The following is a 19,596-nucleotide window of genomic DNA, read 5'->3' on the forward strand; positions in this document are numbered from 1 at the left end:
TCAATTTCCTGTGGCTAGAATGAACTCCAGGAGTTAACAGCATGTTGGGTTTTATTTAAAGGAGGAATATTTTAAAGTCACAATTTTCCCCTAACAGTGCATTTTTTAATCACAACTTAAAATCTTCAATATAATAAAACAAGTGTGGACAGAAGAAATAAAATCTTGGGGTTATTTGTTCATGTTGTTTGAGATCCAAAAGCAGGATTTTTGGAAAGGACTTTTTTCAGCCTCTGTATTTTGTGAAAGTGGTGAGTGATGCACCAATCAGTCAGACAGAGATCGGAACCAGCCAATTTTTCCTCGATTGACTGGGTACAAGATTACAAGTGTGATCTTGTAACTTTTATTTTATTCTGAATGAAGTTGTGATTTTTATGCAATTGGCACAACATGCCTACAGGTATTTACCCGGGAAATGTGTTTCCATATTTGTGTTTCTGCATCGCAGCAGTAAGTAAAATTGTTGTTGAAACTAAATTTAAAAATGTTCACCTTGCAGACAACTGAACAGTTCACATGAAAACACTCAAATAATGTAATCAATTACAGGAATTTTGAGAGTTTAGTCAATCCAGTAGAGAAAAATACTTTGGCAAGGAGTTTGTTTTATTAAGATAGACAACCAATGAAATTTTGTGAGCACCATCTTTGAAACTGCCAAGTTTGCTTAGATTTAGCTGTCTTATTTAAGATTAAAACAGTAAAAAATAAAGCTCAGAGCTGAGGGTTAGTCAATGCTTCGACATTGAAATGTTGGATTTTTTTCTACCACATTTTTTATATTTGTTTTAACAAACATGTTTTATTTTGTAATTTTTTCAACTGCCTTCAAGAATTGCTGTTTTTTGTGAATAATGTGTAGGATGTTGGATGAGGTGTGAGGTTTGATAAGGAATCTAGATTTTTTTTTTGACATCTGATTAAAACTGAGCTGAATGTAGATACCGGTTTTGACATTTCTTCAGCTTTGCTTGTCAACCTGTCAGCTGTTAGTCGTAGTAATTTCATCTTCCAGGGCTGGACTGAAGAACTGTGGTGAGTACTTCTATATGTATGTGATTATTCATAAGGGCACTCCAGATTTCAATAAAAAATGGTTCTGCTCTTTCTGATTTATGTATGAAGCATTAGTTGAAGGTTGATGGCAGGAGGATGAAAGGCCATTGGGAGAAAAACGGTTTTAAACTGTAAAAGTTTTCAAAAGACATTGTTCAAGTACCATTTGGATCAGTTTCAGTTGTTTCTGAGCACCTTAACTCAACACCAGGAGAGTATTTGTGGATGTTTGTCATGCTGCAGGTATAAGTAGTTTGACATTTTGGTCTCAGGCATTTGAAGCCCTCCAGCTTCCTCTGTTTGGTGATCGCCTTATGTTGTGATTCCAGACGTATGTTTCTGATCAGTCAGCCTTTCTTAAAGAGGAAATCACCTGCCTTAAAGCTATAAGTTGCAGGTCAGTGCAAGATTTTATACATTTGCTTACATTTGAATTGACAAGGTTGAAACATTGTACTTCTTTCAAAATGAATCAACAGGTTTAGTACATCAGAAATATGAATCGTGAAATTTATTTGAAAACTAATTTAAAACTTGGCTTTTATAGTTTCCATTGCCCAGGATCAAGTCAAACTGTTCTTGATGATTAAACACAGCAAATTTGTTGGTCTTCAAACTTCTGCCACAATCCCTGGTTGGTTGGCATTTGGTTTCTTTTGTTTTTGATTATTTCCTCATGATTTATTTATACTCTAAATGTCTTGCCAAATTCATTTAATTTCTCACTGTTATTTTTAGACAGTTGTTGCAAATGGTCAATTCATTCATTGAAGTTCATTTCTTTGTGTTTAATTTCTTAGTTTAGTCTTGTGTTCTGTTCTTTGCGTTTGGATTCATTTCTCTTAGTTCGGTTAGAGCCACTTGCCTGGAAGGCCCGGTTTGTCTGCGGAGGTATCAGAAAGCTAAGAACCCAGCTTTCTGTTTGGTTTAAGTGAACTCTGGTGCAGTTCAAATTCATATCTGAAAGCCAAGCAGAATGGAGCCCACTCCAAAAACAGGAAGCAGACTACAGCACAAGGCATTCTGGGTAAAAACAACAGAACAAAGGCAGGTGTCAAGCACTAGTGGGAGAAATGGCTTGTGAAAAGTTGTTTACATTTTGACTTTGTAACCATTTTGCAAACTATGGCGTTGGCTAGAGAATCATTTTGATTAACCAGATTCAATTGAACTGATTTATGAAATGAAGAAAAGTGAATGCTGAAAGTGAATCAGAAAGTAGTTGGTTAAACATTTAACATCTCAACTTGACCCAGCTCAACCTTTGAGACCTGCTGTATGCAAGTTAGCCAAACCATTTCAAAGTGTTCATTTATTTGCTTTTATCCAACAAAGACCTCATATAAAAACAAAAATGACCTAAAATAGATCCTGGCAGAAAATGAGGTGGATGACACATTAAGCATAGAGAGGATTTCAAAGGGAATATAATGTTCAGGTGAACCAACATTCTTAAAAGATTCAGTGGAATCTGTAACCAAGAGGAAAAAATAGAGGTTGAAATGTCAGGAGGTCAGTTTTCTAATTGTTCTATTTCTGTTTGCATTGTTTTTTCAAAAAGAAAATTGTTTGTATACCAACAATTGCTATTGTTAGAGCAGCAGGCTTGCAAAAACTTCTATTCATGGTTTGCACAATGACTTCCAAGCAAGAGGAAATGTCAAGTGAAACATAAATACTGGAATCGCCGGTCCACCCCGGATGTGCTTCATCAATTATGGAGGGAGCCGATGCTGTTTTGGGGCTCACCTTTCACAGAAGCAGGAATAGAAAATATGGATGAAGACTGAAGTAACTGTCATGAAGTGCTGAAAGTTACTGCAATAGATCTGATGATAAATCTTTACAACATTCTGTAACGCAGCTGAAAACAAGGGCACACTGTCCATTCACAAATACAACTTTCTGCATGTTTTTCTAAAAATTATTTCACGTATAACTTTACACACATTCTTAGAAATTAACGTAAAAATCTGCCAATGAAACTTGTAAATTTGATCAATATTAAAAATTGATTCAACAAAACCAATAACTTGTACGTTAGTTCTCTCTCATTTCAAGTGTACTAAGATATTTGCACTAGAAACTGAATGAAAAGCACTTGGTAAGATTTTGTGTTTTTTGCAGTGTGGGTTATTTTCCTCTATTGAAATATATAAAACCAAAAGCAGAAGAAATCTTCTTCACAGTTCACTGTACATCAAAGATGAAAAGATGCTAAATTCAGAAACCATAAAAGAGTGGGGAAAAAAATAAACAGTAGATGTTTGGAGGAAATTTGCATATTTTCAAACCATTTCTGAGTTAAAATATGAAGCTTCTCATCTGTGCAGTAAATCAGACTCGCTGTCGAAAGTCTGCAGAAATGCAGAAGTCAAAAGGTAGTAGTGTTTTTTCCAGTCACACAGTTTCCTTGTTTTGGAAAGTTCCTGCATCAACCTCCTCCGCCTGCTGTGAAAGCTCTGCGGTTCTTCCCCGGCTAGATGGTAGTCTGTCGCCTGCATGCGCCTCCTGATCAAAGCCGTGGCGGAGCTGGGCTCAATGCAGCAGACTCTTATCATCTCTCCACACCTATAATAAAGAGACGGAGAGAAAATAGATTCATGTTGTTTTTTTGTCCCAAAATGTCAGAAATTATCGGTTACAACCTGCAAACATCTTATTCAGGAAGGTTATGCTCGTTCGGTTTGGTTTAAAAGTTTGGAGGAAGTCAGCCATACATTTCGAATGAGTGTCTCCTCACATGTTACTTCCTTTTGTTCATCCATATGACTGGAAGTCTCTAACTTCATTTAAAATATGCAATAGCAAATATTATTTGACTGTAATTTGCTTGTCTTGACCAATTCCACTGTGAATCTCTGATGGTGTATTCTTTGTTAGACTTTAATTACAACTTGTGCGTGCTGGCCCTGTTCAGAGAGTTGCAAAGCTTTTTATTGAATTCATTTTGAAGCAAATAAAGACAACAGGCGGTGAAAACTCATTAAAAACTGTTCTAAATGGTCTGATAAATGAGAGCTGGAATAGGTATCTAAAAACTACATCTGTTGAGGTGAAAGCCTGACAGCTTTATAAATCAATGTGGAAAATTGAATCAAGCTTATGAGAGCTATGTCATTAGATTTCAGCTTTTATTGAAAAACTGCCCTCATTTAAACCGTGACAGGAGTAAGGCTGCAGCCGGGCGGTTATTAAGACGTTAAGCTAAAATGATAGCAGGAAATATGCTTTTTGTTTGAGCCTCCTGTTTTAGACACACCATTTCAACATATTCAGCCCATTAGATTTATTACCATGTCACTGCGAATCTAAGTTTTAACAATGAGAAAAACTTTAATCCACCGGACGGCAGTGAAGGAGTCATCAAAGTGATTGTTTCAGAAAGTTTTTAACCCTGGTGATTAGCCTTTGTGAGCTCCTTCAAGGCTTTCAGTGGCACACCTCTCTGGACTCGTTTGTTGCCTTTCATTTCGAAAGCCGGGAGAAAAATCATCATTAGCTCCGGCCTTATCTGCTCTTTATTTTGCCCCTGTGATGAGCCCTGTCCCTGGGATTTGGGTGATAATGATTGGTGCAGCATGTAAGCTTAATGGCTACTCTTTATCTTCAAAGGCTTTGATTCCTCATTGTTGTTGCTTAGCAGACAATTAAGGGGTAAAGGCCACATTGGAGATGGATTTCTGTGAAGGCCTTTTTTTAATATAAATTGCAGGGCTTTGGGCCTAATGAAGACCACAAACAGCTGTTAACGAAGCAAAAAAAAAAGAATTCTGGACCATGGTTTCACATTTTTCTAGAGGAGTTTTTTCTTTGTTTGACAGTGGACAATAAAGTGTTAATTACAACTTGAAAAACAGCTACTGCTGATCTGTGCAACCAGAGCCAAATCTTATAAAAGTTACCATGAATCAAAGGAAGCTGCAAACTTTTTCTGCAAATAGCAGATAAACAGGAAACTGCACTATTGGAGTAATTCTGACTCATTCCATTAAAAAAACAAACAAAAAAACAATCTATTCTTAAATAGAAGAGATTTAACTAAAACTGCGAAAAAACGTCCTTGTAAAATAAAAAAAACATGGTCATTTGACATCAAACTCCAGAATAAATGTAGTTTTTTTTGTTTTGAACTTTTAAGTGATGAAATAATTGATGACAACTGTTTTTTGTTTGTTTGTTTTAAATTTCACTCCATGGCCTTTAGAAAGTCTTGGAAGCATCACTGTTGTTGTGGTCAATGCTGTGATGACATCAGAAAGAAAAGAGTGAGAGCCTTCACATAAATTGAATTATTTCAGTAATTATTTGTTTGAATTGTTTGATTTGCTCATCTGAAAGAAGTAAATGTATATTTTGACTCTGATACAAAATATACAAAACTGTCATACTTCTAATAATTGGCCATTTGAATTGTACAAACATGAGATGTAGGTCTTATGAATGTTATGTTTTGTGTGAAAAATAATAGATCAGAGGTATTTATGGTTAAATAATCACAATAACTACTGATTAGAATGCTGTGGGAAAATTATTTTGAGTGACAATCATTTTGAGTGACAATGTCCAAAATGCCAGGATCAACAACTGAGTCAGTCTGTCAATTGGTCTAATTTCCCCCAATAAAAAATTCTAAAACATAACAGGTTACTATGATTTCCCTGGGTGAATTTAAAAAGTTTTTCATGCTGCTTTTCCTGGCAGTCATGAGTTGCCTTTTTTAATTAAAACAGTGGACAAGAATTCAGCAAAACCTTGTCATGGGAGAACGAGCCCAACCTCTGGTGAACTGGGGTTCCCAGTGGCGATCCTTCATTTCAGCAGCCAGTCAGTAAATTGGGTGGAAGGAAGTGCAACTTGGAAAAAGCCCCCTACTGTGGCCAGCTGCCACACTGTTTCTCACACTTTATGAAAGTAGCTGACTTTTCCTTTACACATCTTTGTCGCAATGCACAAAGCCATAGTTTGCTGTGAGGGTGTTAAGAGAGGGAAGCATGAATGATCCATTCATCTCTAATAAGACAATATATTAATTTAATAGTTTACTGATATAAAAAAGGAGATCCTTCCACACAAAATCAAAGTCCATATCTTTATTTTTTAGTATTACCTTGTTTCACAAAATGCTACCCTACGTACCAATAAACTATTCTTGTGGTTCACAGTCACCTCAATGAGCTCATCCATCTTTGTAGGTGCTAAGCTATCTTGTCCCAGCTTCATTGCAAATGTTTGCAACAAATCATTGTCCTTTCCTGCAGTTTCATCTGTAAATGTGTTTTATGAGGGACAGTAATCAACAGTGCTGACAGGCTAAATGTGCTTCTCTCCAATTGCTTTAAGGCACTGAAGTTCAGTCTTTTCTCACAGAGATGCCACTGAACATGGTGGTTTTGTGGATGCTCATCAGAGGTAAAATAACACAAAGTGAGATTGCAAATAGCCAGAATGATTTCCTTCAGTGTACTTTGTGGCAATAGAGCTGAGTGAATGAAAAGAAACCAAACTGACGTTAATATCTTCAGACCAAAAGAAATCTTGGTGTATTGATGGATTCAGACTTGAACCTTCAGAGACACATAAAGGCAGTTACAAAGTCAGCCTTTTATCGCATAAAGGACATTTCCAGGTTGAAAGGACTAATATCCCTGCAAGATCTGGAGAAACTCATCCATGTGTTTAGCTGTGTTGATTACTGCAGCAGTGTTAAAGACCTTAACAATGACAATGATAACATTTTGTGTGTCATTTTAAGTTTTCAATATATAAAGCACATTGAACTGGTAACAATGTCTGTATCCACAGTGAAACGAGTCCTGCACTGGCTTGGGCTCAAAGGTCACTCGGATGATGAAGCCATAAAAAAACAGATTGCAGTTTGCAAATGGACACAAGAAAAAAGACCCCCATTTTTGGAAGTAATGTCCTGCAGTCTGATGACCGCAAAATTTTATTTCCTGCTCATAAGAGCATCGTTAATGTCCAACATTGTATTTGGAGGAAAAAAGAAAAGTCTACAAGCCTGAAAACAACATATTAGGTGTAGCAGCTTTGTAATATGGACTTTGTTTTGCTACAGAAGGAGTGCTGCATCCCCTCGAAAACCTTATACTGAAACAATTTCTCAACAGATAATGTAGAAATTTAAAGCCGAGACATAAATGGGTTTTCCAAGGACTATGAGTTTAATGTTAAATTAGTTTTAAAGTGGCTTAAGTATAACAAAAACGATGTTTTGCAGTAGGCATTAGTCCTAATCTCATTTCCTCAGAAAATGTGCGTGCATAGTGGTGACCTACAAACCTGACTCAGTTACTTCAGTTCTGTCAGTAAGAATGGTCTAAAGCAGGGGTGTCAAACTCCAGTCCTCCAGGTGTCCTGCAGTTTTTCTATGTGCCACATGTACAAAACACAGGAACGAAATGGCTTAATTACCTCCTCCTTGTGTAGTTAAGATCTACAGAGACTTGCTAATCACATAATTATTCTATTCAGGTGTGGTGCAGCAGAGGCACATCTAAAAGTTGCAGGACACTGGAGGACTGGATGTTGACACCCCTGGTCTAAAGGATGCGCAAAACCTGACCTACGGCCAACGTAGGGAGTTTCATGTGTTCATGTTTGCCAGGAGTTTGCACAATAGGATCAAATTTTGTATTTTTACATTAATAAATGTGTTGGTCTCAGATGATAAGATAAAAACCACAGTACACTGAGTTGAGCAGAACGATGGATAAGCACTGTTACAAAGTCAGAGTCGTGTCAGAAAAGCACATTTCTACCTAAACTAACCTCAGTTTCTTGAGGGCTAATTAAAAAGTAGCGCTGAGAGCCCACCTGAGTGCGGCTCTTGTTATGAGGTTTGACATCTACGGATGAAAACATATTTCAAATGTTTTCATCATTCAGCCGCTGAATGGGACAGCAACTCAGCAACGCACCTGCCCAGACCACCTTATCTCCAGCAGCGTTCATGGTACACAGAACTGTCATTGTTGAAAACTGCCTCCGATTCTGCCAGTGTAATTACTGAAACTCACCGCGAATGTTATCAAGTACATTAATAGAGAAATTAGGTGATGGAAATGATGAGTTCTGCAGTGAACAGAGATCTTCTCAGCCAGTTATTGGCTGCAGTGTATTCAGTCATCTTTTATATTATTACGATTGTGATGACAATGGTAAAGACGCTCGTGATATAAATTATTTAGCACGCAGTTATACATGCCCTTTCTCAGGGTTTATTCAAGCTTGTACGTGTCCTTTTTCTCCAGACTTCTCCCTGCCAGGCTTTCTGCCTTCCTTTTGTGTTACACTTTGCTGTGCTAAGCTTCACGGTTTTGTTGCAGCATCCTGAGAGGCCATGTCAAGGAGGCTTCCATGAATTGCTTCAATCCTCTGAGCCATGCAAATAATTGTGTTCCTGACTGATGTCCCATGCATTTTTCATACCGGATCTGAGCCGTGTGAGCACTGAGGAAAAAAAACTTTTTTTTTTTTCTTTCCCATCGTCAGTTTCCATTTTCTCACCAACAAAGTGCATTTTTCACCTCCTCATACCCTGTATCTTGACCTCATACCCATTCCTCCACATGCACATTTCCAGCCTCTATCATTGAAATCAATGGAATTGATTCTGCTGTGGTTAATGGATTTTGCTGCCAAGGTGAGGAGGATGCACTTTAATCATGGCAGATCTTAAATATTTTATCAGGGAGAGCAAAAGGTTTAGTGCTGGAGCTGGCAATGTGAAGGCATGAATGATGGGAGGGAGAGGTTCACGGTGCATCTTAACACTTTGGTCTATCATTGGACCAAACACAGCATGCTTCAGCAACTATCAACAAAATGCTATCAAAGCGACTATGCCACATGTCAGAAGGATTGTGGGATAATCACCTGGGTGCATAGAAAGCAGCTATGTTTATCTTTTTACAGAGATGTTTCAATCAGGACTTTGTTGTTTGTGATACAGAGTCATTTAGAAATATAAATTTGTCAATGCAGTGGGCCCCCAGTATCTGTAGGGATCAGAAAACATGGCAGCCCACACAACGCTACAAACTGCAAATACATGAGACTAAAAACATTAAAACTCTCTATTTTTCTTAATTTATTAGTTCATATGCCAAATAAATGCATTAATGCACACAATGGAAACCATCGCAACACTGCTGCTAAAGCATAGCACTAAAATAAATTAACCTGTTGTTGCAACAAAGCTCCAGATCACTCAGGTCTTCTTGTCCACTCTGCATCCCCAGAACCAGAACCAAACACGGAGCAAACAGCATTCAGCTTCTATGCACCATAAAGCTGGAACAAACAGAACAAAATGATTATAAAATGTAATGTTTGTTACACAACTGGTGACTGTATAATGTGTTCATTATGGGTTTGTGATGTTTTATGATGTAAAGCACTTTGAACTGTCTTGTTGCGGAAATGTGTCAAACGGATAAACCTGATTGATTGAACTTGATTGATACATCCACAGTTGTCCTCATCTCTGCTGTATCACAATTAGCTTTATGCCAGACATACCAGGACACACATTTTTTTTGAAGAAAAGTCTACAGAACATTTTCAGAGGAATTGCAGGGATCATCCAGATGTTTTTTTTTTTTTTTTTTTTTTTGTGAGACTGGCCTTTGTGTTCTTTTGGTCAGCAGTGGTTTTGACCACATTTTCAAACAAATGCCATTTTTGCAGGGCCTCTCTCTTATTGTTGAATCATGAAAATTGTACTTTCCTTTAGATCTTGCCATCAAACCAACAGTTAAATATGGAGGTGGTGGTAAATATTTGCTACTTCAAAGGCCTCAACAACATGGCATATTTGATGGAACAATGAATTCTGCTCTCTTGCAGAAAATGCTGAAGGAGATTGCCAAGACCTTCTGCTGGAGTACACCTTTGTTATGCAGCAGGACAATGACACAAAGCACAACAAAAAGTCCAACTCTGAGCAGCTGAAGAAGAAGAAAAAAAAAATCAGGTTTGCTTCTGTCCTTTCATCCATGCAAATAATTGTTTTCATGACTCGTGTCTATTTCATGACGGCGCTATATTATTTAAGAGAGCGAGACAACACTGTAACTGGAACTGCAATTTTGAGAGCCAGCTTATAGATAAATATTACTACAGAATCCTAACTTTTAAAACCTGCAGCCAGGTAATATCCGTGATGGCATGAGGCATCGCGACAAGATGGGAAACAAAAAGCTGAAAGCATAATGACATCCTCTCAGCGTTGCCATTCCAGCCTGCTTTCAATCCAGAAAGCTTTTTTTCTTTGTTTTGCTCTTTGTTTCTACTTTTTTGGTGCCTTTTAGGTAATTCTGGTGTTTGGACAGACAGGCTTAGTAAAAAACTACATTTCACAAAAAGGAAATAAAACTTACAAAGTCCAATTTCTATTATGATGCAGAATTTGTGATGACAGTTATGAGCTACATTTTACTTTTATTGTTAACATAGTTTGAATATTTCACATTATGAAGATTATTAGCTAAGAGATTTTGAAAAATCTAAATCATAATACAAATCAAATTTGTTGATTTATTAATTCACTTATAAATCAACATTTATTTCAGTTTAAACAATTTTGATAAAAGAAAATTGACTAATAATGATCACACAATTACAATTAGAAGATTTTTTGTACATTTTGCACCACTAATTTGTACATTATGTTGAATTGTTTCAGCAATATTACCTGAAAAGCCGACAGCACTAATATTAGCCAACATAAAAGGTTTCAGAAATAAAAGGAAGATCAATTTTGAATTTTATTCTGGTTGCTCATTAACAAGGATGATATTTTTCATTAATTTTCTTTTTCTTTTGATATGTGGTTGTCGGAAATGGATTGAAACAGACCGTCTTATTAAGACAAGAAATAACATGTTTTCCTTTGTTATGAGGCGTTCTGAAATTATTACAAAAATTTCTAAATAAACATTTTTCTCACCTGTAATCAGGTTCACAACTGATGATGAAGACCTGAAGAAATTAAATATAAACTGCATATTTAAGTTTAAACGTATCACTTGACAACTAGAAATAATTGAATTATTTAGCATTTCATTACAAACTCAACAACCATTTTGAAATTGAGCCAATTAATTTCACAAGTACTTTGGCGTAACTGTGCTCAATTATTCTCTCTAATCATTTTAATATTTGCTAAAATCTCCAACAGCTGTCATCCTCTCCTACAACAGAATTAGCTACTTTAAAGAGAATAATTATTGCATGCAGATTATGTGCATGAATTAAATAAGAGGCCGAGTTCGTGTGCATTAACGACCAGCAGTTCAAATGGCCCTAAAGGTTAAACATGGCATCTTGCATTGTCTGAGTCATATCTTAGCTCCTCTTTATTAAACAGAATTATCTGTGTGTACATGGGAATAAATGTCAAACAGCAGGAAAGAGAGAACAAATGAAAAGCTTGTTAGTTAAGCAGATTGTGCCTGCTTTTGAGCTTATTCAATAAATGCTGGGAACAGCCTTGCCATTGATAAAAAAAATTTTATGTGAATTTACTCCATTTTTGTCCACTTTTTAAACTACGAATAAGAGTGAAACTACAGTTTGTTGTTTAACAGTATTTAAACCTCCCGTAGTTTAAGTGAACCAAATCTCTGCTTTACCTACAAGGAGTTGCGTTGTGCGTTTATTCGATTTAGCGCTGAGATGTGCCCAGACAGACAAAATGCGAACACATGGAGAACACATGGATCTCTGCCGTCAGTCTGCGACAGAGGCCAGGGATCGGGATCGGAGAGGGGGATGAGGATCAGGAGGGGATCGTCCTCTCAGCTGCTTTTCTGTCCCTTTGGAGCAGACACAAGCCCAGAGTTGGCAGATTTCACACGAGTTACTGCCATCAGAGTGCAGCTACATGGTGAGTTGCTCTCGGTTTTCACTGTCTGGATGCATTTTGTATTTTCATTTGATTTCTTTCTTTGTTTATTATACTCTAGCCCTAGTTTTTCCTCTATTCAATATTTTTTCTGAAAGATTAATCAGAACTTGGTCCACATTAACAGCATCATACAGTTGATTCATCTTTAGTTTGGTTCATCCATGATGTGGATAATCTTTCCCACCATGTCCAAGAGTAATGTTACTCTGAGACGTTGTTGCTGATGTGATGTTTGGCTGTAATTGTCTGGCCTGCATGCAGAGTCACAGGATGTGACATGAAAAAGTTAAAGGCATTTATTCACGATATGTACAAAGGAAAATGTGATCAAGGTGGGATTTTCAGAGTTCATGGTTCAACAATATCTGGAAGACAAATACAAACTTAGGTTATTTTCCTAACTGGTAGTGCGGTAGACTCGGTGTGATGAGGGACCAAAATTGCAACTTTTGTTCCAGTTCCAGTTAGTGTGATTCGCTTTCACATTGGAGGGTGATAAAGGATTCAAACTCTTTGAAAAAGTTGTTCCCTTCCTCGCCTGTGGCAGCGCTGCAGCATGAACCACTGAAGGAAAAAACATAAAAACCTCAGAAGAAGACATGAGCACAACTTCCTTCTTTGTAAAATGTAAGCAAAGTTGTATTAGTCAGAATTTAGCAGTAATAGGATGTCTCTTCGGTCTCTGGCAAGAGACCACGAGCCATTTCTCTTACTAGTGCAAGACACGTGTTGTAAGAGTTCACTTCAACCAAACCAAGATCGGTTTGTTGGCATAGCCAGCGGTCAGACCAGAGGTCAATTGCTGGAGATGAAGAAATGCAGTGGACAATGTTGTCCTGAGGAAAGTTTCCAGAAGGTTCTGTCACAAGGAGAACTCACAAAGTAATCCAGAGTCAGAGTGGTAGCTTCAACCAGGGGAGAAAATGTGGGGTAAACCTGAGCTGGGCAAGTGTAACATAAACTTTCTTTCAAATATTTGCAATCATTAGAGACCAGTAATCTTTAGTCGCTGAATCGTCATCCTGCAGCTCTTTAAATCCCCAGCAGAATAATGATGTTTGCAGGTAGTATCCGGTAAACCAGCCAGTCCTCTAGCAGAGATCCTCTGTTTAGGATAAACTCACTGACACCAACACAACAGTGGAGACCCCTGGAGTATACGACGTTCAGCCGTGATTTGAAACTCCCATTTCTCACCAGCCTGCCTGAGGTTCTCAATGGTAAGCAGAATGAAACCAGTGCCAACGAACTTTTTTATATCCTCAAGTTCTTCTCCTTTCCTGATTTGATCCACTCTTTTCAAGTAAAACTTTTGACACTCTCTAAAACTTCCAGTTTGCAGAAATTCTGCTTGATCATATTACAAGCTGTGTTTTTCCAAGTGTGAGCTGAATGTAACTGTGTTTTATTTTTTATGGATCCTCTACACTGCATGTGTTTTTTGTCTCACACTGTCATAGCACAGCGTTTCTACAGGACATCCAAATCTAATAAATAAATAACGGTTTTCAAAATAACTCATTTTCAAAGAAGAGTCCAGAAATTATATTTTATTGTTAGACTGTGCAAATTGCCCCATGATGTTACTCTCAGCATGCGTTGTTTAATCCATAATTCATGCTGCAATTGCCCATTTGCAGATTTAATGATTGCATTCATTTTAATTTTTAATAAATGTTTTCTTTAATTTCATGGCTTTGGCTATTTAAAGAGCGGTAAAAAAAACATTAAAAGCTTAGTTCTTTTACATAATATGTTATGCAATAAACTCTTGAACTCTTAAAACTGTAAAAATGTTATCAAACAGTAACTGTAATGTTTTCTTTCGCTTCTATTTGTTTATTCACCTATTATAACAGGTGAGACTCTGGACAGAATCCATCACAGAGTAACAAACAGCACAGACAACTCACACCCAAGAGTCATTAAGAGGAAATAATTAACTTAACATGCATTTTTTTATCCCACAGCCCTGAGAAACTGGGATTTGAACCAACAACCTTCCTTCTGTAAAGCAACAGTGCCAATTAGAACAAATATATGTGCTAACACAATCACAGTCTAAACAGCTATGGCTAAAATATTTCAGGCTTTCATGTGAGCATAAAGTCAGCAGGTGGAAAAGATTCATTAGAATAATTTTAAAGGGCTCGTGCAATTCAACCACAGGTTATTATGTAGCCTTTATACAGTCAGTGTAATGGATTATCTCACAGCCAGGCACTTGAAAGGCTAAATTTAATAGAATGGGAGCCGGAAATCCTGAATATCTTCAAAGTATAAAATTAAATAAATGCAATTGGAATTTTTCAATGTGTTTTAATGGAGATCATTAATTTAATTGCACTATTTTCTGAAACACAAAGAGCCTTTGGAGCCAAGCCTTTCTGACGACAAAGTGCATGTGGTATGACAGATGGTCCTGTCAAAGTATCGTTTTCACAGCTACTCACAGTAGTGCTGTTAAAGCCTGAATATGTGATGGATAGACAGATAGCTTAGCTTCCATTTACCTTAAAATTGTGCAAATTGGAATTTCAAAATAAATATGTTAACATGCCAATTTTGCTAGGATGAAGTGGTTTTATTGAAATTAGTGTATTTTGCAAAACAATTTTTTTGCATCACACAAATCATGTGATCAATAACCGGATGTCATTACTGCGTATCGATGTACAAGTGTGTGAGTGTTGAGAGCGAATGAGTGAATGTGACTCATGTAAAATGCTTTGAATTGTCAAAATGACTGGAAAAGTGATGCATAAGTTCAGTCCATTCACCATTTTCTGGTGATAGAAAAGATGCAGAAAACGCCAGGAAGTGGTAGGAGGAGGATGTGATGGCACGTTTTTTTAATAAACTTATTCACATGTGAGTTTAAGTTTTTGTTTAAAAAAAATGTGCACGTACACGCATATATAAAGTTGTAGTTATATGTTGTGTATAGTTTTTACTCCTAACACTATGTTCAGCACATTCTCTCTCTGCCTATAAAGATTTTCTTTAACAAACACCCTTATCTGATTTTGTGGTTGCAGAAAAAATATTATGAAGTTCAGAAAGCTATATTGTTGTAGCTCCTCGTTTCTCTACTATAAAGAATGGTCCACATAGTCGTATGTGAGTCAGCCCTTCAGGAAGTCTTCATTGATGGCATTATTGTGGGCAACATATTTTGCAGATATATGCAAAATTGAAGGTGTACAAATTAACCTTACAGAGAAATAAAATATGTTATAATTTAAAACTAGAAAGGTAAATTGCTTTGAAAACAAGATGCACTCACAAGAAGCAGTGGTACAGTGTGATGGGAACTCAGAAATAAATCATTACAAATGCAATTAATGTGTCTTGCATGTGGGCTGGAGCTTCTGGAGCTATGGTATCTGGGAGAAAATATGCCTCAAACCAGGGTTCCTTTGTTCTTTTATTAAAAAATTACTATTGTTTGAAGGTTGTCCTTTATGCACAGAACAGCTCAAGGCAGCCAATAGGCAAACCAGCAACATTTGTATTGATTTATAGGAAATTTATTTCTTGTAATTCTGATGGAGAGATTGTTTTGTAAAGAATTGTTTTAAAAACAAAACTTCCTCTCTTCACAAAGAGTAACTTACTTGTAACTGTTTTATAAAGAATTTAATTTGTGATTTCAAATAAAAGTTTGTTTTTTTTTCTTACAGAACAACTGGTGCTCTGAAAATTCGCCAGAGACGTGTGGTGCAATGATTACAGAGGAATCATAGTGCAGGGCCTCATGTTTCTGTCAGGTCAGATGTCGGCGAGGCACTGATAAACTTCCTTCAGACTTCTCCTTTGTGGTGTCAGAAAGATAAACCTACTGACAGAACATCATGAAATCTTCCTAAAAAACTGGCAGCTTTATGTTTATATCAACGCACTGCAGCTAGTTTAGAGATTTAATCTCTGAATACACACTTGATCCAGCAAAATCAAAAGATTCTTCACCAACCGTCTGCTTTATTCATTAACATTATACGTAAATATTTCAGCACCACAATGTTAATCTAATTATATTCAAACTACATTAGATTGTGTTGATTATAGATCAGTCAGTCTCATAGCTTCTTGAAAATTAATACTTTAATCTCTTTACATCTTCAAGAAAGAGGATGTTGCTGCACAATGTTGGGATTCAGAATCAAAAAGAAAGGTTGTCAGTTTTTAACCATTCAGCAAAATAAGCCAACTCAGCTGCCATATGTGAAAAATAACATGAAAAGTATTAATAAGTATTAATTGCTAAAGACAAAAGAGAAATCCTATAACCACTAAAATCTGATGCCATTCCTTTAACATTTCAAGAAGGAAGTTGTGCTCAGCATTAAGTTGAGATGTTTTCTCATTTCCTTCCATAGTTTGTGTATTCTTACTCCTGTGTGAAAGCAAACCGCACCAGCTGAAAATATAAATGTTGCAATATTTTTTCTCCCGTTTGAACAAAATCCACTGGACTATGGGCTGTGAAAACAATGAATTAGCATTTTGACAGTGTGCAGGGTTACAAGGTTATTTGCCAGAGCTGGACATAAGTGGTTTTGCGACCTCATCCTCATAATGTGTAAATTTCAAACATAGCCTTCACGTAGGATTGAATTTGAACGTATGCAGTTAACTGACTACTCAAAAGGGGAAAGAAACAATTTAGGACGGTCTTTGTGAGCTGTTGAACGTCAACAGAACTAGACAGCCAAGCCAAAAATAGAGAACCTTAAAGTCTGATTAGCACCAACTAAACTGGTTATTCTCTTGAATGAAGTTGTGCCTCATTTTTTATAAGTATTTGGGGTTGACATTGAAGCAGGCAAGTGGTGGTGACTATTCAACTAAACAAGCGTAGGCTGAAGAAAACCCAACTACAGATCATGTTGGAACAAAGAATCATGATACCAGGGATTTTTATGACTCAGAATGTGCAAAGAGGTTTCAGGTCTGTGGTGCACAGAGCTGGCTCCAGAAGTTAAAGGCTTATGTTGAGGGGAAGGAGGAGAGTGTGAATTGCGTTCCTGAAGGATTCCAGTTGGAAATGAATTTAAGGTTTTACTGGCAGTTGGCAGACTAATTTAAAGCTATTTCCACTAGACTGAAAGGTAGAGCTGGAGAATTGGCAATAAGCAGAAAAAATAGAATTGAATAAATAATCCCACAGAAATCACCTAACCTTGTTTGCTGGTTGATTTGTCCTCCAATAGATCAGGTAACATCAGGTCGTCCAACTGCTTCTTAAATATCCAAAGCCTGATGAGGTAATTGCTACCAGGTGTGCAGACAGACCAGGTGAAACGCACACGCCAGCAGAGATTCTCTGGTCAGGAAAAGATCTCACACTCACACACAAAAATCCACCTACACTCTAGTTCTCCGACTCAAGGTTGCTAATATGAAGGGAAACACAACTGGAAACAGATGATGAGCAGAATTAATTCATACAAACGTTTCACAAAATAAATGACAGGTAAGAAATCTGCTGAACAGAATATAAAACGCTGCCAAACTAGAAAATGAGTGACTAATTCCTATTTTTGGTTCAAGGGTAGATCTGTCGAACCAATGGTGTGTAGAATCTGTTGACTCCATCTCTAGAGTTGGTCAACCAACCAGATGTCCACTTGGAAAATCATCAGAAATGAGCCTTGAACATTTTTGCAAATCCATAAAAAAGCATCTCTTTACCCATGAGAATTTTATTATGAGTCACATTTTAGTCTTCAGTCACAAGTAAGACATCACTGCATGGATTAAAAACATTCACATTCAAAGTTCAACACAACAAACAATCTGTATTACAATTCTCATTTACTCATCGATGTTTTGCAAAGCTTTCGAGATTTTCAAATCACAAGATTTTCAACCTTACAAAAACTCTTTGCTCTGTGATGTAAGAGAAAGGCATTGTCACAGACTCTCCGTGTTTTGACAAAGAAGGTCACGACCTGCATGGATAAAGCCTTATTTTGACAGTCATTGAGTGAGAAGCGTGGTAAACACTGGACATGTTGCTACTCCGTTCCACTAGAATAAGAGGATTTTCAGTGACCTGTGGAAGAACAGTTCTGTAGGTTAAAGTTCACATTCAGTGGATTTTAGCTTCCCCACATTCTAAAGAGTTAATTATGTACACCTTTACCACCATTCGAGAATGTAAGTACTCCCTACTGACTCGTTTTTTTAAGACTTTGAGAGCAGAAATAGTGCAGCGTAACCAGAGCCTGGACGTCAGTCGCAGTGCAGTAACAGAGGACGTTGTAACTTGACATGACAACACATGATGAGAAATCAATGGCCTGTTCTCTGCAGATCGTTTGAAAGGAGGAGTGGCAAAGCAAGGATTGAGGGGATGGATGTCAAATTCATTTTTAATGTGGAGAAGATGGATCTGGATGCTGACAGACATTTATTGTGTTCCCAGCAGGCGAGACAGCACAGCTGAATAATAATGATCTATCTGCACACTCGTCTTATATGTTTTATTCTGTATGTGCCACAGGACATATAACATATTTTTCTGCAAAACACAGTCTCTTTTACTTTCTTATGTATGTGCAGCTGCGATCTCCTCGCTTAGATTTTTCCTGCTTCATGCAAGTACATAATATTATTTTTATTTATTCCGTTTATTTTTCCCATTGGTTCAGTCTTTTCTCTCTTTGGTTACCTCAGTAGGTTCTGCTTGTGGCCTATCAAACTTGACATATTGACAGACAACATGGGAGGAAATCTGTAATGATGCCAGTGAAACTGTTACAGTAGATATCTACATAGCAATCTCCAGTGTATTTGGTGCTGGAAGGAAAGTGCACACTAAGTAGAGGCAGTATATTATTATCCCTGTCAAAAACAAATCAAATACATGCTCCATAAAACATTGATGAAACTTCTTAAGCACAAAATTACCAAGGACATTATATAACATTATGGTGTCAGAAAACGTGCAAATTATTAACCTTAATCAGCAAAACCGAATATGGAGAGACAGCACTTCCTCTAAAACAGCAGAGAGATGGCTTATAGAAACCGTGTAGTGATTGTGTCACGTCAAATATTGATGCTGCTCTGCTGCATGGCGGATTGCGGTCTGCAGTGGTTTGAGCAAAAATACTGGGTTGCGTTATTTTTCAAAGACAAATGAATCCATATGGATCTGCCATCCATCCATCCATTGTCTGCTTGTCCTTGCAGAGTCGCGATGGGGGGCTGCTGCCTGTTTCCAGCAGTCATTGAGTGAGAAGCATGGTAAACTCCATTCCAGGGCAACACAGAGACAGGACAGACAACCATGGATGCCCACAATCACCTAAGAGCAACTCAGAGATAAACAAATTGACCTAAGAGTCATGTTTTTGGACTATGAGAGGAAGATGGAGACCCAGAGAAAACTCATGCAAGCACAGGCAGAACATGGAACCACTTGATAAATCTAATTGCAATTGACATGTAAAGGCAATGTTAGTAATCAATTCATATGTGATTTGGTAAAATATCTGGACAAGTGCTAAATCATTTGATGGAAAGCATTTGTTTTAAAGGGGCAGGAATATGTAAAATCAACCTTTTTATGCCTTACATCAGGTTTTAATGCTTCA

The sequence above is a fragment of the Poeciliopsis prolifica genome, unplaced genomic scaffold (assembly GCF_027474105.1).
Source record: "Poeciliopsis prolifica strain line A6 unplaced genomic scaffold, Auburn_PproV2 SCAFFOLD064, whole genome shotgun sequence".
Taxonomy (NCBI): Eukaryota; Metazoa; Chordata; class Actinopteri; order Cyprinodontiformes; family Poeciliidae; genus Poeciliopsis; species Poeciliopsis prolifica.